Source organism: Nelumbo lutea, chromosome 5 (genome assembly GCF_056320005.1).
Source record: "Nelumbo lutea isolate HS-2025 chromosome 5, American lotus-T2T, whole genome shotgun sequence".
NCBI lineage: Eukaryota > Viridiplantae > Streptophyta > Magnoliopsida > Proteales > Nelumbonaceae > Nelumbo > Nelumbo lutea.
In genome coordinates this window covers 42,685,225-42,711,113 of record NC_142688.1, presented here as the reverse complement: position 1 = coordinate 42,711,113, position 25,889 = coordinate 42,685,225, and the positions used below count along the sequence as shown (strand labels likewise).

Genomic DNA, 25,889 nt, shown 5'->3' with positions numbered 1-25,889 from the left:
GTCAAATAAATTCTAGGCAAGAAACATTGGGCAGCTATGAATTTGATACTCAGATGCCTTTAAGGAATATCCAAAGTTTATTTATGTATTGAAAAATGGTAATTGCTGGATGGCTACATAAATGCAAATATGATTTGGATTCATGGAAATCCACATCTAGATATTTTATTACTTTTTCATATGGAAGCAGTCTTGTGGTAGTCAAAGCTTCAAAAGTGGATTGCCTTGTCCACCATTGAAACCGATTCATTGCCATCACTAAGACAAGCAAAGACCCATATGGATAAAGAGATCCCAGTAGGAATTTAGACTAAAGCAAGAAAAATATGTTTTTCACTCAGACAGTTAGAGTGTCATCCATCTGAGTAATAACTCTATTTTCCATTCTGCTAGGTTCAAGCATATTAATATTAGATATCTATAAATCTGTGATGCTTTGGAAGTCAAGCAAGGGGAACTTAAGAAGATTCATACTGGTGAGCATGGTTTTCTGACCATTCGATTCGAACAGCCGGCCCGTTCTGACAAAAAATAAAAGTAATTTTAAAAATTGGGAAACGATTAAAACCGTTCGAATGATTCAAACGGTTAACCATCCGGTTCAGCAGATTGCTGACCAAAATCAACGGTTAACCAACTGAAACACGACCTAGAAAATCTAGACTGAGATTAAGGCTGGAAACCGTGCTTCCCCAGCAGATCTAAGAAAAGGCTGCAAATCTTCCTCTACCTCATCCTCTTACACTTCTCACACTCCTATTACCTTTCAAGCCACTAGATAGATTTGTAACCTTTACATCATAGAACAAATCCAAGTATCTTGACTTTCTGCTACCTGGGAGGTAATCCAAACTATCGGATGACTAATCCGAGCTATAGTTCAAGGATTCAATCTCATCTTCTGCAACAGAGCTGTCTACTGTGATTGGTTGAATTAGTTCGGTCATGTTGAAACCTTTTGCCTTGAACCACTCACGAACCTGGACGTCTTGCAATTCATCTAATGACACCCCAAGCAAATTTCAGAGGCACATAAACTTCTCAACCTGACTATTGCCTCTCCCGGATGCTGGGGATCCACCCATCAAATCCAAAGAAAGAGTAGGATTTTCCTCCAAAGGATTTAGTTGTGATTGACACTTAGGACTTTCATTTGACATAGGGGAAGATCAGGAAAAAGCCTCACTTTTTGCGGGCCTAAGAATGGGCTTGAATCTGCTCCACACGGTGCATAGTGGAACCAACCTCCTTGCATCACTGACACATGGACTTGGGCCTAATGACGAGTGCAAGCCATTAAGCCTCTTATGGGCCACATCTGAATAACCTGAACTAAGAGGCCCTTTAAAAGATAGGATTCTGTCTGGGCTTGGGCATAAGATGATGGGCCCACTTGACCTCTCGATGCATGCTTGTTCACTGGGATGAAGCAACGATTCAAAATTTGAGTTGCCCACCATCACTGGTGACTTATGCTGGAAGAAGACATATAGAGGAACGGTTGGGAGGGTTGATGGTGATGGGCTATCTAGGATACCAGCGGTTGAGGATACAACCCCTTCCCATCCGCCGGTTGGAACATTGGAGGATCCTCTTCCTTCTTTTGCGATGCCTTCTACGACGTCGTTTAGGACCTCTGTTTTCCATTAAAATAGGTGAAGGTCTTCAGGCACCACTGTTTACCGCTGATGTTGGTCGATCGGAGCAATGATCCCCAACGCCTGAGAATTGAAAAAGCCTCTCCGTGTCGTAGATTACACCTTCTTGTATTAGCCATAGTAATTAGTGTGATGTGTGAACAACAAGGTCATCCTCTGTAAAATAGATGCAGAGCTCATCTTCTTGTCATTATTATCCTTTGGTAGAATCCAGAAAGATTGTAATCCCCCGTTTTAAAGAGAGTGTAAGTTTTCTAGAGACTAGTGTCCTGCGTTTTTTTCCATTAAGTTTTTATAAGTTTTCCACGTTAAAAATCCTATGTGTGCTCACTTTCTTGTTTATTGTTTTGATTATTTTTTTCTTATCTAATAGGCTTACATCTTACCTTTTCACTTCCTTTGACCTTCATTAAAATGAGCATGTTGAATCAACGTAATAATATAGGCAGGATGGAACTCAAAATTACATCTTACCTTTTCACTTCCTTTGACCTTCATTAAAAGGGGATTTATCAAACGAAGAAATTTATCTGTTCTATAAAACTATGATATGGAAAAGATATGATATCTAAAAAGTTTCTGACCACAGCTGGAATCATAAACGTGGTAGCCAATTATCAAAATTCATGGATTGGTTTTGTGATTGTTAAACGAGACTTGAATAGGCTTTCTCATCTCCTTGCCGAGTGGGGTTTGGTCTCTTCAGATGAGTGGTTAGACGCATGCCCTTTGTCCTATTTCATAAATTGTTTTAGTTGATTAATTTTATTTCTGTTGCTAAGGTTGTGTTTGGTTGCAATATAAATTTGTATTGATGCAAAGTTATAGCAGTGCAAATGATTTGGGTGAAAATTTTGATTTATTTTTGTGCCAAATTTTACCTTATTTTCTTTGATTGTAGTTCAAATAAAGTAAAATAAGATGTGAAATAGAATAAAGTAAAGCGCAAAACAAAATTAAATCAAAATATTCATTAATTTTATTTGCACTCCTATGCATTTTTATACTAATGCAAACAATTTTGTGTTCCAACCAAAAGCAGCCTAAAGCTCAGTTTGAAAAGAGTACAAACACAAATATACATGTAGGGTACAAAATCTTCTATTTTGTATGTATTTACACTACACAATTGTATTTGTACTCTTTTCGAACTGAGCCAAAGTAGTTAGTAGTATTGGTAAGTAATTTCTTTTTTAGGGGTTTCTCGTCTTTACTCTGTTGTTTTCTTGCTTGTGGAGTGAAATTTTTTTAACCAAAGAAAAAAAAGAAGATATTTTCATTGGTAACAAAGAAAAAAAGAAACAAAAGTTTAGGTAGAATCCTACCTAATGGCCGGTAGTGGTTGTCATCAAACTACATTTCACATCACGCATTCATATGTCATTAGCATCTTGGACGAGCCTCTATATATTTTATAAATTATGAGATTGTGAGCTGTGAGAGAGAGATTATCTTTATTCTAACTGTGCAGCTTTCTTTCTAGTTCTGGTCCACAGTGAGTATGGCTTTTAAAGTTGCTCAATCCGAAGTGGTGTATGAACTAAGGAGAAGAACCAGGTAGTCCTTGTTGATAGGGTGAGGCCGAGCTACAAAGACAAGGCTACGCTTTAAGACCTGTGATCAAGAAAGAAGTCAGAGGCCCAAGGAATTATCTCCAAGTAAGTAATCTAACGCTCAAGTTAGTAAGATGTGGTAGGTGATCGGGCCGAGCTATGAGGATGTTGGTCCAACCAAAGTAGTAGTGCTGGTCCCAAAAGTAGGATCCCTTACCTCGAGCATGGAGTACTTTTTTATGCCCAAAGATCCGTATCCTGGCTGGAGGTACTCGGGATAGAGTCCCATTCCCTAGTAGAGTCATCTTTCCTTACTCCTCCTTATCCATAATTGTGCTCATCCGCATGACGTGTAGTTGACATGGATGGAAGGATAAAACGGGGGCCACAATAATAGTATAGCTAGGCCAACATGGCCAAGCTAGGATGATGTGGCAGGGCGATAGTTAGGCGGCCACGTGTCTCACAGGACCAGTTCAGCCAGGACCCGAACACCACTCCCCTAGTTTTGAAGTTGAGGAATTAAGTAGTCCAATTCGTTCTTTGACTGAAGAACTTCAAGTTGATGTCTAGATGGGCTTCTGGACCTTTTGGTGTTCTTCGGTGAAGGTCACAATCTTGAGAACCAGGCAATATAGGGAATGGTCGAGGAATCTTTCCATTGTTGGCTGCATAACTCTAAAAGCTCTGACTTTGGAATCCGAACCATTCCCTAAAATGTTGCACAGTTGTGTAGCTTGGCGGAGGGCCAAAGTGTCAAACTAAGCATCCGAGTTCATCGTATTGGGGCCAAGGAACAACTTTGGTTCCAAATGGAAGTCGAGCTTTGGTGTCGTGGTGATGCTCGGCCAAGGTGCACCAAGATTTGGAACCATGCCCTGCGTCTTGGCACCAAGGGATATGGCTCGGATCCGAGCTACATATTCTATTCCCATGGAATACCAAATGAGGTGTCCACTTCCCGGGGAGATGGCCATTGATCCTCATCCCGGTGAACTATGCGTTTATGAGCACAGTTTGGAGGTTGGGTTGTGGTTCCTATTGAGCAAAGGGTTCGTCGATGTGCTAAACTGATACAAGGTGTTGTCAGTGCAGCTGATGCCAAACTCCTTTAGGTTCCTGCTCGGACTTATGTCCTACTATGTTGTCTGTGATGTCGATATGACCTTCGGGATGGTGAACTTTATGCTCCAGCTGAAACACCACCAGCAGGGGTACTATTACTTCTCCACTCGGTGGAACATTTGGTCATTAGTTTGGCCTCTTCCTCCGTGAAGCACTGGAAAGAGTTGTTCTTCTTAGTGTGCATTCCCAAGGGTCCCCCTTTTCCTGCCAAGCTGCGGGAGCTGAGGACGACTCTGCTGCAGCCCCAATGGCCAGCACTCACTTGGGAGGAGAAGTTGGCCCTCAACATGATTCAAGAAATTGACGTTATCGCATACACATCCTCGAAATGTTGATGCTCGTTAGGCTGAGGAGAGGGTGGCTAGTCTGTTTCCTTTACTATTCGTCCATCGAGTTAAATTTATCTTATCTTCCTTTTACTTACATTGGGTATCTTGTGTTGTAGGTACAAGTATGGTTAGCGAGGAATAGATTGTTCACTGAATGAAGGCACTTCGACAAAGATAGGAGCAAGCTGATGTGCAACCAATAGCTTGCCCCAAGATAGGAGAACAGCCACATTCCGTGAACAGGGGGCTCTTCGGCAATAGAGAGTCCAACAATAGGAGGTTGAGGAGGACAACATTGTCGTGGTTGACCCTATAGGGGTTCGTCGTCCCATAGGCAAATCAATAACTAAGGTAGGCAGTAGCTTGGGTCTACACATGCCGAGGTGGTCGGCTGGTTTGGATGATAATGTGGAGATGCCTGGGGTTCCCGAGTAGTTATTGCGGGGAATCATGACAATGTCAATAGCTTGGGAACCAATCGAGGCTGGCAACGGAGCACTAGAGTGTGCACTACTATGGTTTATGGCCTAGGTCTCCTCTTCTTATTCCTTGTGTTTCATTCTCTTTCTTAGTATACTTATCATGTTCATCTACAAAATGCTTGTGTGGCGATCACGCTAGTTGGTCATCTTAGAGACCTCCAATCATCGTACGAATGGTAACACTCTATGTATCTATGGCAGAAGGCCCAGTTGGCCGAGCTACTGGCTGCTAGGGAGAGATCGGCCACTCTTGAGAGGGAGGTTGCCAAGCTAAAGGTATAGTTGGCCAAGTAGGCCCGCCTCGTCCAGGAGCTGAAGTGAGAAATCGCCAAGCTTAAGGCAGAGAAAGACAGGTTGAGGCAAGAGGCTACTAAGGAGGCAATCAACCAGTACAAGGTGTTAGAGGAGATGCAACTACAGATGGACGAATACACCAAAGCTTCCTTTGCGGCTAGGATCAACCTCTTTTGTCAAATGATCCTTCGCCGCCATCTGGAGTCGGCCGATGAGTTTGGTCTCTTCAATTTGAGTGGTTGGACGTATGCCCTTTGTCCTATTTCATAAATTGTTTTAGTTGATTAATTTTATTTCTGTTTTAAGGTTGTGTTTGGTTGCAAGGCAAATAAATTTGTATTGATGCAGAGTTATAGCAGTGCAAATGATTTGGTTGAAAATTCTGATTTATTTTTGTGCCAAATTTTACCTTATTTTCTTTAATTGTAGTTCAAATAAAGTAAAATAAGATGTGAAGCAGAATAAAGTAAAGCGCAAAACAAAATGAAATCAAAATATGCATTATTTTCATTTGCACTCCCATGCATTTTTATACTAATGCAAACAATTTTGTGTTGCAACCAAAAGCAGCCTAAAGCTCAGCTTGAAAAGAGTACAGATACAAATATACATGTAGAGTACAAAATCTTGTATTTTGCATTATTTGGTATATATTTACACAACAAAATTGTATTTGTACTCTTTCCAAACTGAGCCAAAGTAGTTAGTAGTACTAGTAATTAATTTTTTTTTTTGGTGTTTCTCATCTTTGCTCTGTTGTTTTCTTGCTTGTGGAGTGAAATTCTATTAACCAAAGAAAAAGAAGAAGATATTTTCGTTGGTAACAAAGAAAAAAAGAAACAAAAGTTTAGGTAGAAGCCTACCTAATGGCTGGTAGTGGTTGCCATCAAACTACAATTCCCATCACGCATTCACATTACATGTCATTAGCATCATGGACGAGCCATAATATAGTTCATAAATTGTGAGATTGTGAGCCATGAGTGAGATTATCTTTATTCTAACTGTGCAACTTTCTTTCTAGTTCTGGTATACAGTGAGTATGGATTTTGATGCTGCTCAAACCGAGGTGGTGTACGAATTGAGGAGAGCAACCAGGTAGTCCTTGTTGACAGGGCGAGACCGAGCTACAAGGATGAGGCTATGCTTCAAGACCTGTGATCAAGAAAGAAATCAGAGGCCCGATGAGTTATCCTTGGGTAAGTACTCTGACGCTCAAGTTAGTAAGAAGTGGTGGGTGGTCAGGCCAAGCTAAGTAGCAGTACTGGTCTCAGAAGTAGGATCCCTTACCTCGAGCATGGAGTGCCTTTTAATATCTAAAGATCCGTATCCTGGCCAGAGGTACTCGAGATAGAGTCCCATTCCCTAGTGGAGTCATCTTTCCTTACTCCTTATTTGTAATTGTGCTCATCCGCATGACGTGTAGTTGACATGGCTAGAAGGATAAGACGGGGGCCACAGTAATAGTATAGCTAGGCTGATGTGGTAAAACCAGGATGACATGGCAAAGTGATAGCTAGGCGGTCACGTGTCTCGCAGGACCAGCTCAACCATGACCCGAACACTACTCCCCCAGTACTGAAGTCGAGGAATGAAGTAGTCCAATTCGTTCTTCAGTTGAAGAACTTCAAGTTGATGTCTAGATGGGCATCTGGCCCTTTTGGTGTTCCCCGATGATTGTCGCAATCTTGAGAACCAGGCAATATGGGGAATGGTCGAGGAATCTTCCCATCGTTGGCTGCAAAACTCTAAAAGCTCTGACTTCGGAATTCGAACCACTCCCCAAAATGTTGTGCGGTTGTGTAGCTTGGCGAAGGGCCAAAGTTTCAAACTGAACTTCCGAGTCTGTCCTGTTGGGGCCGAGGAACGACTCTGGTTCCAAGTGGAAGTCAAGCTTTGGTGCCTTGGTGATGCTCGACCATGGTGCATCGAGATTTGGAGTTGGATCCGTATTTCGGAATTGGGGTTTGTGTCATGCTCAGCTTTGATGTGCCGACCTTTCGAAATCGAGGCTTAGCTCGGCCGTATGCTGAGGAAAGGCCTTTTGCTGACTTTGGAGGCTGAACTCTAGAACTGAGGTTGTGATGTTCGGCCACGGGGTGCCGGGTTGTGAAGACAGGTTCCTTCAGGGTTTCCGAGCTGTGAAACTAAAGTCGTCATGATTCGTCAATGCCATGTCAGTCGTTGTCGAGATGTCTTTCGCTCGTCGACTGCAAAACTAAAATGAGAACCGAAGTTTTGGTTCCCAAACCACTCCCCCAGTTCTACTGTCGAGGAGGGGAGTCCTCGACCAGACTACTGCATGGCCCTGTAGCCTTAAGCAGCCTATCCGAGGACTTGAGTGGCCTAGTTGAGGGTTTGCTTCGAAGGTTGGACCAGTACTACGGTCTCCGCAGCAAAGGTTGGACCAGTAGTGTAGTTGAACCGGTGCAATTAATAGGCGTAACTACTGCCTGTGGAGGATGCCACATCAGTTTTCGAGGCTTCCCGTCATACGTTATTGGTCGCGTCGATTGGTCTTCTATAGCATTGTTAGAGGTGCTTCATCTGCACCGTTGATCTTGTCTCGGTCTGTGCCCTTGATGGTTATAAAAGGGAACACAGTGGATAGCTCGACAACTAACACGGCAGATCGCTTGGTGGCCGTCGCTCCTCAGATCTTGTGAATTTCCCGGTATGTCCTTTTCATCTCATCAGTCCTCTTCCTCTTTTGGGTCCTTTAGTAGTTCCGATTCCAGCTTTTCTCACGGCTCGAACTACGAGCCTGAGCTGAGAGATTTTGTGGCTGCCAAAGTTGAGGAGGCTGAGGCTGGTCTCTCCGAGATGGAAGCAGAGCTTTCTCTACAGTCAAGTTGTCGGTTTGGCACCACGCCCTACGTCTTGGCGCCCGGGGATATGGCTCGGATCCGAGCTACGTACACCATTCCCACAGCTCAGTGAACTATGTCTTTATGAGCATAGTTTGGAGGCTAGGCTGAGGATCCCGTTGAGCGAGGGGTTCGTCGAGGTGCTAAATTGGTACAGGGTGTTGCCAATGTAGCTGATGCCAAACTCATTTAGATTCCTTCTTGGACTTATGTCCTACTGTGCTGTCTATGATGTTGAGCTGACCCTGGTGATGGTGAACTTTATTCTCCAGCTGAAACACCATCAGCAGGGGTACTATAACTTCTCCACTCGGTGGAATATTCGGTCGTTAGTCGGGGCCCCTTCCTCGATGAAAAACTAGAAGGAGTCGCTCTTCTTCGTGCGCATTCCAAAGGGTCCTCCTTTTCCTACACAGTTGCGTGAGTCAAGGATGACTCTACTAGAGCCGCAATGGTTAATGCTCACTTAGGAGGAGAGGTCAGCCCTGAGAAAGATTCATGAAATCGACGTTATCGCATACACATCCTCGAAGATGTTGATGCTCGTTGGGAGGATGGAGAGGGTGGCTGGTCTGTTTCCTTTACTATTCATTCATCTAGTTAAATTTATCTTGCTTGCCTTTTACTTACATCGGGTATCCTGTGTTGTAGGTATAAGTATGGTTAGCGAGGAAGAGATTGTTCACCGGATGAAGGCACTTCAACAAAGATAGGAGCAAGCCGGTGTTCAATCGGAAGCTCAATCCAAGACAGGAGAATGGCAACATTTTGTGAATAGGGGGGCTTGTCGGCAACAAAGAGTCTGACAGCGGGAGGTTGAGGAGGACGACGTTGTCGTGGTCGACCCTGAAGGGGTTCGTCATCCCATAGGCACGTTGCTAACTAAGGTAGGTAGTAGCTTGGGTCTGCACGTGCCAAGGTGGTCAGTTCGTTTAGATGACAATCTGGAGATGTCTAGGGTTCCCAAGCAGTTATTGTGAGGAATCATGATAATGTCAATAGCTTGGGAATCAATTGGAGTTGGCAGCGGAGAACTGGAGTGTGCGCTGCTATGGTTTGTGGCATAGGTAAGTCTCCTTTTCTTATTCCTTGTGTTTCGTTCTCTTTCTTGTTATACTTATCGTGTTCGTTTGCAAAATGCTTGTGCAGCGATCGTGCCGGTTGATTATCTTCGGGACCTCAAGTCATCATACAAATAGGAACAGTCTGAGTATCTATGGCAGAAGGCCCAGTTGGCCGAGCTGCAGGCTGTTGGGGAGAGATCGCTCTTAAGAGGGAGGTTGCCGAGCTAAAGGTATAGTTGGCCAGGCAGACCAGCCTTGTCTGGGACCTGAAGCGAGAGATTGCTGAGCTTAAGGCAAAGTGAGATAGGTTGAGGCAGGAGGATACTGACGAGGTAGCCATCCAGTACAAGGCATCAGAAGAGATGCAGTTGCAAATGGAGGAATACACCAAAGCTTCCTTTGTAGCTAGGTTCAACCTCTTTTGTCGAATGATCCTTCATCGCCATCTAGAGTTGGCCGATGAGTCATAGGGCTGGGGTGCTTTGGATTTGGATTCTTCGCAAGGATCCGCCGAGGGAGCTGATGTTGAGGTCGAAGTTGTTAATTGTGTTGCTGACTCTACCACCGAGGATTGAGCGGCTTCCTTCTCTCTCTTTTTTCTGTTGTTTTGAGTTTTTTTGGGGCTCGGTATGCCAAGCCTTAAGCGATGTAATGAAGGATTTTGAGTTGAATATTTAGTGTTTCTTTTGTCTACCCATATGTTGCTATCCTAGTGCCTTTTTCTTTCCCTAGTCGAAGCAAGTCAAGCCGGGCTATTGTGTGTTGGGCTGGGTTATGCCTCAACATCTTATTATACAATTTTCTATTGGCCTTATTGTACCATTTTCTGTTAGCTGGGGTAGGTTGTGCCTTGGGTAACCTCTTTGTACTCCTGTGATTTTAGTTTGTTGGTCGAGGCATAGCTAGCCGAGCAACAACTCAGCATCCCCAGTTGTGTGTCGACTGAGAAGTAGTTGCCCGAGGCATAGCTGGCTGGGTTATGCCTTGGCATCCCCAGTCTTGTCGCAACCGAGGTGTAGTTGGCTGAGGCATAGCCAACCAGGTTATGCCTCAGCATCCCCGCTCTTGTGCCAACCGAGGTGGAGTTGCCCGAGATCTTTCATTTCTCGAGTTCTCAACCAAGGGGCGCTTAGTTTCCGGTCATAGGAGCCTTTGGGGCCCTTCTAGGGCTAGCCGTTTCCCAGGTAGCTCGAACGTTAAGCTGGAGGAAGTGTGGAGTTTCTCAACCGCCCTCAGGCCTTGGTGGGTAGGTGTATTCTTCCTCCACATTTAGGCTCATCTGTTGTCAGCTGAGTCGGGTAGCTTAGTCGGTGATACACTACTGAGCTAGGCATAATGGGCTCAGCCGTTCAGGGACAACCGGAGTCAACTCATTTGGAGGTGCGGCTCAGCATGTGTATGTGTAGTGTGTGCGCCTTGGGGTCAGAGCTGTAGCTTAAAAGGTAGGAAACTTTTATTACTTGCAAATCCACTAGTAGTACATCCTGAGATTTCCCGAGTTCCAACTCCTCAATATTGGTCTGCCATCTTGGTCTTCAAGCCTGTAGGTGCCTGGGCCCAGGACCTTGGTGACTCTATACAGCCCTTTCCAATTTGGTCCAAGTTTTCCTTCTCCGGGTGCGGGTACTATGACTTTGTAGAGGATGAGGTCGCCATCCTCTGCTGTTGTGCTACCATCCTAACATATGCTCAGACCCAGGCTTCCTCAATTAGGTCTCACTCTACGCGGAGGTCCTCATTGTTCTGGTCTCCATCTAAGAGCTTGGTCTGGAGGGTTGGAGAACCTATCTCTACAGGAACCAAAACCGCGGCCCCATAGGTCAAACTAAAGTGGGTCTCACCAGTGGTTGCCCGCAGAGTAGTCTTGTATTCCCAAAGTATGCTCGGCAGTTCCTCAACCCACCTCCCCTTGGCTTGGTCTAGCCAAGTCTTCAGGTCGTGCAACAAGGATCGGCTGGTTAACTCGGTTTGCCCATTGCTCTGGGGTTGGTGTACAGCCGTGGCCCGAGGGTCGATCTTTAGGTCGAAGTAGAGGGCTTCAAACTTTTGGCCAGTGAACTGTGTCTTGTTATCTGTGATGAAGATCCATTGAATACTGAATTGACAGACAATACATAGCCAGAAAAAATTTTAGGCATTATGCGTAGTAATGCGTGCTAGAGCTTCGGCTTCTACCGATTTAGTGAAGTGATCCACCGCCACCAAAAGGAACTTCTTCTGAGAAATCATAGTGGGAAAGGGGCCGAGGTTGTTCATCCCCCATTGCACGAACGACCACTGGCTGGTAATTGGCTTTAGAGGAACTACAGGCTTGTGGTGGACATTGGAGTGTCGCTGGCAACTATCGCATCTCCAAACCAATTGAGTTGCATCCAGTTTCATCGTCGGATAGAAATAACCTTATCGAAGTGCCTTGTGTGCCAGCGTGCATGCGCCAGGATGGTCTCCACAAATGCCTTCATGGATCTCCTTGAGGACGCAGTCTGCCTCGAATAGGGAGAGCCATTTCAAGTAGGAGAGAGCCACAGAAAAAATTCTGTCCAATCTTTTGGAAGTGTGCCTTTGCTGAGGTACTGTGTTATAGGGTCCACCCAGAATGGGTCATGTTGTACCAGGAGGACGAGGAGAGTTATCTACGTGATGGTCGACTGGGCCACAGTGTCCAACCATGCTTATTTTCCAAGGTCGGTTCTTAGGGAGCTGGCCATCGTGGACGTTCTCGTCTCAATTTGTCTATGGATCTGGTTAACAACTAGTTGAGAGTCACTGAAGGCTTCTATTCTCTGAGCTCCCAGGTCTATGGCAAGGCGTAGCCCGGCAATCATAACCTCATACTCAACCTCATTGTTGGATCCTTTAAACTTGAACCTGAGGGCATGCAATAACATCGTGTCATCTGGGCGGAGGAGAATAAGATTGACTTTGTTGCCTTGTTGATTGGATGAGTCGTCCATGTGTAGGGTCCATATTTGTGATGACGGGGTAGGATCCTCTATGGTGAATGCGCATTTGGCAATGAAGTCAGCTAGGGACTGAGTTTTGATCGCAGGCCGGGATGCATACTCGATGTCGAACTCACTAAACTCCATTCTCCATTTGATCAAGCAGCCATATGCTTCCAGCCTTTGGAGGAACAGCCTAAGCAGCTGGTCAGTGAGCACTCAAATAGTGTGGCTCAGAAAGTATGGTCTGAGCGTTATTGCTGAGGTGACCAAAGCCAGAGCTATTTTCTCCAAGTTAGAGTACCGGGTTTTTGCGCCACCAAGGACTCTACTGGTATAGTGAATCAGCTTCTATACCCGACCTTCCTCCTTGACTAATACTGAGTTGACGACCTAATCCCCGGCTGAGAGGTAAAGCAATAGCTCATCCCCTGGACTCGGCTTGGTGAAGAGAGGCAGCGAACTTAGGTACTGCTTTAGTTCTTGAAAGGACTATTCACATTCCTTGGTCCATTGGAAGTCCTTCGGTCATTTGAGGGCTTTGAAGAAGGGTAGACACCGGTCCATAGACTTGGATATGAACCAGCTAAGGGCAAATATTCTATCGGTGAGCCGTTGTGTATCTTTGTGGGTTCGAGCAGAATGCATGTCCAGGATGGCTTGTATTTTCTCTAGGTTTGCTTCAATCCCCCTTTGTGTCCCCATAAACCCCAGGAATTCACCTAAGCCGACACCGAAAGCACAATTGGTCAGGCTCAGCTTCATCTTATACTTCTTGAGGGTATTGAAGACTTCCTTTAGGTCGGCAAGGTGCCGCTCGGCCTTCTTGCTCTTCACTAGCATGTTGTCGATCTACACTTCTACATTTCGACAGAGTAGATCTTTGAACACCTCATTCACCAGCCTTTGGTAAGTTGCGTTGGCGCTCTTGAGGCCAAAGGGCATGACCTTGTAGCAATACAAACCATGATTGATGATAAAGGCTATTTTCTCCTGATCATTGGGATGAATTTGGATCTGATTGTACCCTGAGAAGGCATCCATAAAGCTTAGGAGTTCAAGGTCGTTGTTGCATCAACAAGTTGGTCGATCATTGTTAAAGGAAAGTTGTATTTGGGGTAGGGTTTGTTTAGGTCAGTGAAGTCGATGCATATTCTCCACTTCCTATTGGATTTTTCACCATTACTACATTGGCCAGCTAGTCGAGATACTTGACATCCCTAATGAAGCCGGCATTGAGTAGCTTTTGTACTTCATCTGCAATCACCTTCCACCATTCTGTTGTGAAATTCCTCTTCCTCTACTTGACAGGTCGGTAGTGGGGGTCAGCGTTCAAATGGTGTGTAATGACTTCGGGGTCAATCCCTGACATATCTACTGTCGTCAGGCAAATACATCAGCGTGGTCTCTTAGTAGCTATACAAGCTCTTCCCAGAGGTGGTCATTTAAGAGAGAGCCGACCTGGACTCTCCTCTCGGGGTTTCCTTCATTAAGCGGTACCTGGATGAGGTCTTCGACTGGTTATCCACGACATGTCCTCACCTCATCTCGGAAGTTATAGGCTTCTGTCCTTCTGTGACCGGTCATTGTTCTCAGTAGGAGAGCAGGTAGAACTTCCATGCAATTTTATGATCCCCACATGCTACCCCTATATCATATTCAATTGGGAACTTCATATCAAGATGGAATGTGGAGACTGCAGATTGCAGAGCATTAAGGGCTAGCCTACCAAGGATGGCATTGTACGAAGAGGGGCAATGAACCACAGTGAAGTCCACCATGGTCGTCGTAGTAACGTCACCATCTTCAATTAGTAAGGGGAGAGTTATTTTCCCAATGGGCAAGAGGGACTCCCTAGAGAAGCCCATTAGGGGAGTGTCAACGGGGGTGAGGCACTTTTTGTCCATTCCGAGCTTCTCAAGCGCATCCTCGAAGAGTACATCAGTAGAGCTACCCTTGTTAACCAGGACCCATCTTATCTCGAAGTTGGTCACCTTGGTCATGAAGACCAAGTCATCGTCATGTGTGGTCTGAACCGCCCGGAGATCATCGTCGGTGAATGTGATGATCTAGCCGCACTTCTTCTTGTGCCCCGATTGTCAATCTCGCACAGTCGTGCATACTTCTTGTGCCTCGAGCTACTCTCCCCTCCTGTAGTGATTCCACCTGATATGATGTGGATGACACCAATAGGGGGAGCTCGAGGCGGTGATCGAGCATCCTCCGTACGCTATTCTTCCTATGTTGGGTTCTTGCTCTTGACGAATCCGCCTAGGTACCCACGCCTGATTAGTTCTTCAATGTGGTTGCGCAGGTCGAAGAAGTTTCCATGTCGTGGCCATGATCTCTATGGAACTCGCAATATTTGTCGCGATTCCTCTTGTTGCTTTGCGTTTTCATCTTCTCGGGCCAACGAACATAGTTACGGTCACGAATTTGCCTCAACACTTTAGACCATGGCATATTGAGTAGTGTGAAGTTTTGATTGGTTGGCAGGAGTGTCTGTGGTTTGTGGTCAGGTCGGAGATCTTGCCTCTTATAATCTTCTCTTCTTGTCGGGACTCTCTTCCTCAGCCCGTAGTTGTGTCTGTGCTTCATCTGCAATGATATACTTCTATGCATGGCTCATCAGCGTAGCCAGGGTTTGTGTAGGGTGTTTGGGGATGGAAAAGTTGAATGGGGATGGGTGGAGGCCATGATAGATAAAGGTGATAGCCATGGACTGTTTAAGGTTCCTAACCTATAGCGCTTCCTTATTGAATCTGGCCAGGATCCTTGAGGGACTCATTTTTCCTCTATCACACCTGCAAGAGGCTGGCTGAGGTCTTCTAATGCTTTTGACTCGTTGGGAATTGAGTACGAAACTGGGTCTCCAGTTGCTCCCACGACGCTATTCAACGTGGGGGCAAGGAGGAATACCAAATTAGGGTTGGACCTGCGAGAGTGGCCACTAAGGTTTTGTACATCAAGCCCTCGAAGGATCCGTGCAACATTAACTGAGCCTTTAATGCTTCGATATGGTCGGCGGGATCAGTGTTTCCATCGCACTTCTCAAGTGGGGGTGCCCAACATCCTGTGGGAGGTACCTTGTCAACAATTTCCTGGGAGAAGGGTGACTCCTTAGCCATGGGCATGAGTGGTGGAACTGACCGATCTTCAACTGTTGTCATGCTTCTCTAGCTGCGCTCTAACTCCTCTAAGTGCTGGCAGAGTTCTTGAATCTTGTCATCCCTTTGGTCCAGAGCCACAGTGTGCATCGCCCTTTCCCTCTTGGTGCGCACTGCACCGTCCTTCACGGATGGAGGGGGCCAACCTTCTTGTTGTATCTGCTCGGCACACTTTAGGGTCCTCGAGATGAGAACCATCCTTCGTGCATGTCTTGCCAGAGGGTGTTACAGGTCCTAGGTTCTCCATCATTTTGAAGATCTTGTCAATTTTTTCTTGCATTACTCAGAATTGCTCAGGATCAATCGTAGTTGGGGGCTGTGGAATTTCTTGATGCGAAGAACTGTGGTGGCGAGACTCCCAAGATGGGGATCGGCCTGTTGAACACTTGGACTAGTTCTTCGGCATCTTGGTCGCTTTCTTGATTGTGCGGTAAGAAAAGATTTTCGGGGTGGCTTTTTGTACTTTCCCACAGACAGTGCCAATCTAATGCTGCTTAATCCGAGGTGGTGCACAAACTGAGGAGAGCAACCAAATAATCCTTGCAGAAAGGGAGAGGCCGAGCTACAAGGATGAGGCCGTGCCTCAAGACCTGTGATTAGGAAAGAAATCAGAGGCCCGAGGAATTATCTTTGGGTAAGTACTCCGACACTCAAGTCAGTAAGAGGTGGTGGGTGGTTAGGCCAAGCTATGAGGATGGAGTGCCTTTTTATAACCGTAGATCTGTATCCTGGCCGGATTGGGCTTTTGGGGTTGTCGGGGTGAGGTTAGCCGCCTGATGAACTTACAATTTATCTATATTTTATGAGGTTTTTGCATGAAATTTTATAATGGTTTAATTAAATTTTTGCCGTATTTTAGCTTGATTGCAAGAAAGATTTCAGGGGGAGCCAAATCAACAAAAAGAAGGCAAAAGCAAGAAAAGAAAACCCAAAAATTTATCAAGTTCAGCCCGGCCCAGCCATGAGAGCAAGAGAATTTCATTCGGCCCAAGAAGAGCAAGTGAAACTCTTTGGAAAATCCAAGGGAAGAAGCCTAGCTATGAGGAGAATTCGGCCCAGCAAGGAAGGCCCATTTTTAGCCCAAATAACAGCCTAGAGTGTAGCCCACATGAGCTCAAAAGCAAGCTAAGTTGTAGCCCAAATAGCAGCCCAAAGGGAGCTAGGGGCGGCAACTTCTAGGAGTTTCTTGAAGAGAAGGAGGGAGCACTCTAGAAGGTTCATGAGGGGTGTAATACACCCCATTCTAGAGGCTTCAAGAAGGGGCAAGAGCCCCCTTGAAAAACTATATAAGGAGGCCTCTAGGAGGGGAGAAAGTTGTTCAATTGCTTGAGAGGAAGGCTCTCCCACTCTTAGAGGTTCGGCCACCTTGAGAGAAGAGAAGAGAAGAAGGCTAGGCGCAAGGAAGAAGAAGAAGAAGGGCTGAAGGAAGTTCAAGACAAGCAAGCTAGAAGAAGAAGGTGAGTTCGAATTGAGAGTTTGTGATTCAAAGATCTTCTGTAATAAATCATTTGTAGTTTCATTCTCTTTTGATTTGAATTCAGTTTCTTAGTTATATGTTCTTTCTTCTTTCTCCTTGTTTCCATTCTTCCTTGATGTATTTCAGCTTGTAAAATTTCAGTTCAGCAATCTAATTCTTTTTGATTCATTCAAATGGTCATGCATTGTATTTGAAGTTTCTTGAATAAGGGTGTGATTGTAGATTAATTCGGCCAACTAACCTTCAAAACTCAGATCTGAATTCTCAGATCTGAGATTGCAAGATCTGAATTGCTTGAAAGAGAATTCAGATCTGCAATTTTCAGATTGGGCGAATTAATCTACAGCTTGGAATTCCTAGAGTGTTTGAGAGAGACTCTAGGAATTCAGATCTACTATTCAAGAACTGAATTGAGTGCAAGGTTAGAGATAACTTGCACAATTCAGTTGGTGATCAATTCAGATTTGAATTGATGCCTTAGAAGTGTTTGAAGAAATGCATGCATGAGGATTAGATTCTTGCTAGAGATAGAAGAACCGTCACTCATGCATAGGATAAACATGCGCTTGAGAGAGGCTGTTCATGACCTTGGGGTTTCACCAAACCAAGGCTCAATCATGATTCATTCGAATGATCCAAATTGATAGATTGCTGAATTCTGAGATTGACATTTACTGCTTACTCTTCTAACCTGAATTGAAGGCAATTGGACCAATGATTTATATAGATTTTAATTTAGGATTTCTTAGCTTTCATTAGAGTTTTGATTTATTTGTTGATCAGATAAGAAATGTTCAATTTAGTATTGGTAATTGTTTCCTAAATCCTCGTGGGAACGATACTTCACTCACTACTTTATTACTTGAACGGCTAGTGCACTTGCTAGTGTCACAATGAGCCACACATCACCGCCAAGGTACTCGAGATAGAGTCCCATTCCCTAGCAGAGTCATCTTTCCTTACTCCTCCTTATCTATAATTGTGCTCATCCGCATGACGTGTAGTTGACGTGGCTAGAAGGATAAGACGGGGGGCCATAGTAATAGTATAGCTCGGTCAAGCTAGGCCGATGTGGCTGGAGTAGGATGATGTGGCAGGGCGATAGCTGGGCGGCCACGTGTCTCATAGGACGAGCTCAGCCATGACTTGAACAGCTTTAATCACCAGTAATCACTTTGAAACCCCAAATGAAGAGAAAGAAGAAGAAAACTATATGTTGGCGGCTGATGAACTTACAATTTATCTATATTTTATGAGGTTTTTGCATGAAATTTTATAATGGTTTAATTAAATTTTTGCCGTATTTTAGCTTGATTGCAAGAAAGATTTCAGGGGGAGCCAAATCAACAAAAAGAAGGCAAAAGCAAGAAAAGAAAACCCAAAAATTTATCAAGTTCAGCCCGGCCCAGCCATGAGAGCAAGAGAATTTCATTCGGCCCAAGAAGAGCAAGTGAAACTCTTTGGAAAATCCAAGGGAAGAAGCCTAGCTATGAGGAGAATTCGGCCCAGCAAGGAAGGCCCATTTTTAGCCCAAATAACAGCCTAGAGTGTAGCCCACATGAGCTCAAAAGCAAGCTAAGTTGTAGCCCAAATAGCAGCCCAAAGGGAGCTAGGGGCGGCAACTTCTAGGAGTTTCTTGAAGAGAAGGAGGGAGCACTCTAGAAGGTTCATGAGGGGTGTAATACACCCCATTCTAGAGGCTTCAAGAAGGGGCAAGAGCCCCCTTGAAAAGCTATATAAGGAGGCCTCTAGGAGGGGAGAAAGTTGTTCAATTGCTTGAGAGGAAGGCTCTCCCACTCTTAGAGGTTCGGCCACCTTGAGAGAAGAGAAGAGAAGAAGGCTAGGCGCAAGGAAGAAGAAGAAGAAGGGCTGAAGGAAGTTCAAGACAAGCAAGCTAGAAGAAGAAGGTGAGTTCGAATTGAGAGTTTGTGATTCAAAGATCTTCTGTAATAAATCATTTGTAGTTTCATTCTCTTTTGATTTGAATTCAGTTTCTTAGTTATATGTTCTTTCTTCTTTCTCCTTGTTTCCATTCTTCCTTGATGTATTTCAGCTTGTAAAATTTCAGTTCAGCAATCTAATTCTTTTTGATTCATTCAAATGGTCATGCATTGTATTTGAAGTTTCTTGAATAAGGGTGTGATTGTAGATTAATTCGGCCAACTAACCTTCAAAACTCAGATCTGAATTCTCAGATCTGAGATTGCAAGATCTGAATTGCTTGAAAGAGAATTCAGATCTGCAATTTTCAGATTGGGCGAATTAATCTACAGCTTGGAATTCCTAGAGTGCTTGAGAGAGACTCTAGGAATTCAGATCTACTATTCAAGAACTGAATTGAGTGCAAGGTTAGAGATAACTTGCACAATTCAGTTGGTGATCAATTCAGATTTGAATTGATGCCTTAGAAGTGTTTGAAGAAATGCATGCATGAGGATTAGATTCTTGCTAGAGATAGCAGAACCGTCACTCATGCATAGGATGAACATGCACTTGAGAGAGGCTGTTCATGACCTTGGGGTTTCACCAAACCAAGGCTCAATCATGATTCATTCGAATGATCCAAATTGATAGATTGCTGAATTCTGAGATTGACATTTACTGCTTACTCTTCTAACCTGAATTGAAGGCAATTGGACCAATGATTTAGATAGATTTTAATTTAGGATTTCTTAGCTTTCATTAGAGTTTTGATTTATTTGTTGATCAGATAAGAAATGTTCAATTTAGTATTGGTAATTGTTTCCTAAATCCTCGTGGGAACGATACTTCACTCACTACTTTATTACTTGAACGGCTAGTGCACTTGCTAGTGTCACAATGAGCCACACATCAAGTTTTTGGCGCCGTTGCCGGGGATTTAGAGAAGCAATATTAGGAAACATTGAGCATTCTTAATCTGATCTCATTCAGCATTGCATTCATAGTTGGGTTAATTTGCTAACTTTTTCATTTCAGCTTGGACTGCAACTGCTGTACTCATGTAGTTATGTTTCTTCTTTCTTAAGTAGATTACTCTCTTTTTCTGGTTTCAGTTTCATTTTAATAAAGGCATATTTGATTACTATTCAATCTTGGTGTTGTTCCTTTCAAAAAGAATAAAGAAAAAGAAAAAAAAATTCACATAAACATGAGTGTTGCAGATCTGAGTTGCATTCGGCACTCAGATCAGTAGATTTCAGATCTGCAGCCCTCAGCCGAAAAGAGTTGCTTGTGTTTCAGATTTTATTATTCTTTTCTTTCGTTACAAAAACAAAAAAAAAAAAGAAAAAAAAAAAAACAAATGAAAGAAAAAAGGGGGAGATCTTTTGAACAACCAGAGGAGCAATTGAGAATTCGGATCAGAACTCAGATCTGAGTTCAGATCTGAATTCTGCTATTGCAGATCTGCAACAGTTCAGATCTGAGTTCCTCTGAACTCAGACCTGAACTGATGAAATTTTGAGGGGAATTGGGTGTCATCACCACCCCAATTCACCCTAGGGCACTTCTGCTATTCCCCAAAAACAATTTGGTAGCAATAACTGAAGGTAAGGCAATTGAGAATTCAGATCCAAACTCAGACTTGAGTTCAGATCTGAATTCTGCTGTTACAGATCTGCTCAGTTCAGATCTGAATTCCTCTGAACTCAGATCTGAACCGATGCAAGTTTGAGGTGAATTGGGTGCCATCACTACCCCAATCCACCCTAGGATACATCCAACCTGCCTCAAGGGTGAATGGATAGCAAGGAATGAGAGAAATTCAAATCTGAAATGCAGTTGATATGATGTGAGGACTGAACTGATACAGAGCATACTATGAATTCTGGGTGGACTGAATTCTTGGCTTTACCCACTTGTAACCGAGCTACATTAGCTAAGGAGGTGTATGTTTGGATTGAATAATTGTTATGCCTCAGATATTTAAGAAAAATTAGCACTTTCCAAGTATTTCTTTTAGCATTCAGATCTGTAGCAGGGCTGCTATAGTGCAACAGTTAGCAGACCTGATTTCAGATTTCTACAAAAGTTGTATGGGCCGAATAGCTTGCAATACCAAACATTGCAGACCCAATTTTCAGGTCTTAGCAAGTGTTTGATATGCATCAGCTATACAGGTTTGGGCTTCAATTGTAGAGTTTTTAACCCAAGCCTAACTCAGGACTGGTTTTAGTTTATTTCAGATCCTTTTAAATTTTTTTTTTTTAGATCAGATCTGATTTCAGCCCTAAAGCATCACAGAATTGATTCCAACCTTAATGGATGTATATTGTAGTGTATACCAATGAGTGTGTATGAGATAACCAGCTCAGATCTGAATTATTATTTATTAATTTCTCTAGACTAACAATACCAAAGACTTGTAGATCTGAACTCAGATCTAAATTGGGTCTGAATTCAGATGTTGCAATCGATGGATGTAGATAAAGGAACCTTGAATAAGATGATTGGTTTAAATCTGCTTTTAGTATAATCGGCTTCATTTATTCATGATAGGATGTAGGTTTTGTATTCCAATACTTCACTTTACATTTTCAGTGTGATAGGATTAGTTATTTATTTTCTTTTGTGAATATTGGCATTTTTATTGCTTTGACTTTAACAGTTTATGACAAGCAGACCTGAACTGGAAGAGATCCTTTACGACCCAGAGATTGAACGGACTCTCCGTGTCCGTTTGAGAGCTGCTAAGCAAGTCAGACAAGAAGCACAAGAAATGGCTGAACAAAGAACTATGATGGATTATGCCAAGCCTACCCTCACCGGGACTGTCTCCAGCATTATCAGGCCAACTATTGCTGCCAATAACTTCGAAATTAAACCGGCCATAATCCAAATGATACAAAATACGGTTCAGTTTTGTGGTATGGCCCATGAGGATCCGAATGCCCATATTGCTAACTTCTTGGAAATCTGTGACACCTTCAAACACAATGGGGTAAGTGATGATGCCATTCGGCTGAGGTTATTCCCATTTTCTTTGAAGGATAAAGCCAAAGCTTGGTTGAACTCATTACCGGCAGGATCTATAGCCACATGGGACGAAATGGCCAGCCGTTTTCTCTCTAAATATTTTCCCCCTTCTAAAACTGCTAAAATGAGGAATGACATCACTACTTTTTTCCAGCAAGAGGGGGAATCTTTATATGAGTCATGGGAACGATACAAGGAGCTGTTAAGGAGAGTTCCTCACCATGGCCTCCCCATTTGGCTGCAAGTGCAGACTTTCTATAATGGTCTTACTGACTCAAATAAGACCATATTAGATGCTGCAGCCGGAGGATCCATAAATAATAAAACTCCTGAGGTTGCCCATGCACTTATTGAGGAAATGGCAGCCAACAATTATCAATGGCATTCGGAAAGGACTCAAACTAGGAAGCAGCAAGGCTTGCATAATGTTGACACTTATACAGCACTAGCTGCACAAATAGGAGCACTCAGTAAAAAAATAGATGAAATGCAGATAGCTGCCATGCATGTGCAGCCTCTTAATTGTGAATTGTGTGGGGGAGGCCACATCAGTACAGACTGCCAAGTTGGCAATCAGTTCAGACCATCTACTGAACAAGTTGACTATGTCAGCAATTCGTCAAGACAGCAGGGTTACCAGAGTCACCATACTTTTCATCCAGGATGGAGGGGACATTCAAACCAGTCCTGGCCAAATCAGCATATTTCCAAGCCGTTCCACCAGACTTATCATCAGCCTGAACCGAAATCCAATTTGGAGGAACTGATGACAAAATTTATAGCAGGTGCAGAAACTAGGTTCCAGAACCAGGAAGCCTCAATCAAAAACCTGGAAAACCAAGTGGGGCAATTGGCACAATTAATCTCTTCCAGACTGCCGGGAACTCTTCCAAGCAACACTGAAGTGAATCCACGAGAGCAGGTGCAAGCTATTACCTTAAGAAGTGGAAAAGAGTTGCCTGAGGTAGAAAAGAAGAATTGGGCTGAACCCAAGGCAGAAACAAGCCTTGGAACCAGACAACAGAAGACGGAACAACCAGAAGCACAACAAGGGATGCACCAACAACCACAAGTTCCATTCCCTAACAGGCTGAAGCAACAAAAATTGGAGAAGGAATTTGGTAAGTTTCTTGAAATATTTAAAAGTTTACATATTAATATTCCTTTTGCTGATGCTTTAGCCCAGATGCCACACTATGCAAGGTTTTTGAAGGAATTATTGGCAAACAAAAGGAAACTGGGAGATGTGGCTACAGTTGCATTAAATGAGGAATGTTCTGCTATCCTTCTGAACAAGCTGCCTCAGAAACTCAAAGATCCAGGGAGTTTCACTATTCCTTGTACCATTGGCAGTTTAAAAATTGAAAAAGCTTTATGTGACCTGGGAGCTAGCATCAATTTAATGCCATATTCTATCTTCAAGAAATTGGGGTTGAATGAACCCCAACCCACTAGAGTGGCATTACAATTGGCTGATAGATCCATTAGACATCCTAGGGGGATCATAGAAGATGTGTTAGTTAAAGTTGACAAATTCATTTTTCCAGTTGATTTCATTGTGTTAGACATGCAAGAAGATGTGGAGGTCCCGCTTATCCTAGGGAGACCTTTCCTGGCTACCGGGAAAGCAATGATTGATGTCCAACAAGGACAACTCAGCCTTAGGATACAAGATGAGGAGATAATTTTTAAAATGTCTGATGCTATGAAACATGCACCCTCTAGTGATGATTCTTGTTTTATGATTGATGCCATTGAATTGACAATTGATGAATGCTTCCAGGTAAGTAGAATAACTGATCCTCTTGAACTCTGCCTCCAGCAGGGAGAACTTGAAGAAACAGAAAATGAAAAAATAAACCTCATGATAGCATACCTGAATGATAAGCCTCAATTCAAGGGAAAGGGGTTTCTTAAATTAGAGAACTTAGGCAAATTGCCCGGACCATCAGGTAAGCCATCACCCCAAGAACCCCCCACCCTTGAACTGAAGCAATTACCATCCCATTTAGAGTATGCTTTCCTTGAGGAACCATCAGATCTCCCCGTGATAATTTCCGCAGCACTGAATCCCTTACAAAGAGAAAAATTATTAAGAGTGCTGCGGGAACACAAAAATGCTATAGCTTGGAAGGTAGAAGATATCAAAGGCATTAATCCATCAATCTGCACTCACAGAATTTTGATGGAAGAGGACAGCAAGCCTTCCGTTCAGCCCCAAAGGCGCCTGAATCCCAACATGAAAGAAGTGGTAAAGGCTGAAATAATTAAGTTGTTAGATGCTGGGATCATTTATCCTATTTCTGATAGTTCTTGGGTAAGCCCTGTGCAAGTTGTGCCCAAAAAAGGGGGTACGACTGTTGTTCCAAATGAGAAAAATGAACTCATCCCTACTAGAACCATTACCGGATGGCGTGTGTGTATTGACTATAGAAAATTAAATGAAGCCACCCGGAAGGACCATTTCCCTCTCCCATTTATGGATCAAATGTTGGAGAGGCTAGCCGGGCATGAGTATTATTGTTTCTTGGATGGATATTCAGGGTATAACCAGATACCAATTGCACCAGAAGATCAAGAAAAGACCACTTTTACTTGCCCATATGGAACCTTTGCATACCGAAGGATGCCCTTTGGGTTATGCAATGCCCCAGCAACCTTTCAGCGATGTATGATGTCTATATTTTCTGATATGGTTGAAAAATTTATTGAGATCTTCATGGATGATTTTTCAGTTTTTGGCTCTTCATTTGATGCATGTTTGAATAATCTGGAACAGGTGCTTACTAGATGTAAAGAAACACATCTTGTGTTGAATTGGGAGAAATGTCATTTTATGGTGCAAGAAGGCATAGTGCTTGGACACAAGATCTCTCAAAGAGGTATAGAAGTCGACAAGGCCAAGGTGGAGGCAATTGAAAAATTACCAACCCCAACATCTGTTCGTTCTTTGAGAAGTTTCTTAGGACATGTCGGATTCTATAGAAGGTTTATTAAAGATTTCTCAAAAATTTCCAAGCCATTATCTACCTTGCTTCAGAAAGAAGTGCCTTTTGAATTTTCAACTGAATGTCTTCATGCTTTCAACATCTTGAAAGACAAATTGATCCATGCACCTATCATGATAGCACCAGATTGGACCCTCCCATTTGAATTGATGTGTGATGCGAGTGATTTTGCTATAGGAGCTGTTTTAGGACAAAGAATGAACAAACATTTTCAGCCAATTTACTATGCTAGCAGAACCTTGACTGGACCCCAACTCAATTACACCACCACAGAAAAGGAGCTGTTAGCAGTAATATTTGCACTTGATAAGTTTCGTTCATATCTGATATTATCCAAGGTTGTTGTCCACACAGATCACTCGGCATTAAGGCACTTGCTTACCAAGCAAAACTCAAAACCAAGACTGATCAGGTGGATCCTTTTATTGCAAGAGTTTGACATTGAGATTAGAGACCTGAAGGGTGCTGCAAACCTGGCTGCTGACCATCTCTCCCGGTTGGACACGGTAAGCTCAAAAGAGGAGATAACCAGCAACATTCGAGAAGAATTTCCGGATGAGCAGTTGTACTCAATACAGAAATACTCATATCCTTGGTATGCTGATTTTGCTAATTATCTAGCTGCACAAGTCCTTCCTCCTAACCTTTCATATCAACAGAAAAAGAAATTCTTTTCTGATGTAAAATACTATCTGTGGGAGGAACCCTTTTTGTATAAATTGTGTGCAGATCAGATCATAAGGAGATGTGTCCCCGAGGAGGAGATGGAGTCGGTACTCCAATTTTGCCATGATAAAGAAGCAGGAGGTCATTTTGGAGCTAGTCGCACGGCAGCCAAGGTTTTGCAATCAGGTTTTTATTGGCCCACACTCTTCAAAGATGCCCATCGGTATGTGTCCACATGTGACAAATGCCAAAGATCGGGAAACATTTCCCGACGGAATGAAATGCCCCTTTCCAATATTTT

General features: G+C 43.5%; 1 non-coding gene across 1 annotated transcript; it reads right to left on the bottom strand.

Moving 5' to 3' along the window:
- Positions 1-22,035: 22,035 nt before the first annotated feature.
- On the bottom strand, positions 22,036-22,142 carry LOC148851999 (small nucleolar RNA R71). The gene has a single exon (XR_016100030.1). It is a non-coding gene; the product is annotated as a small nucleolar RNA R71 (small nucleolar RNA).
- Positions 22,143-25,889: the final 3,747 nt, after the last annotated feature.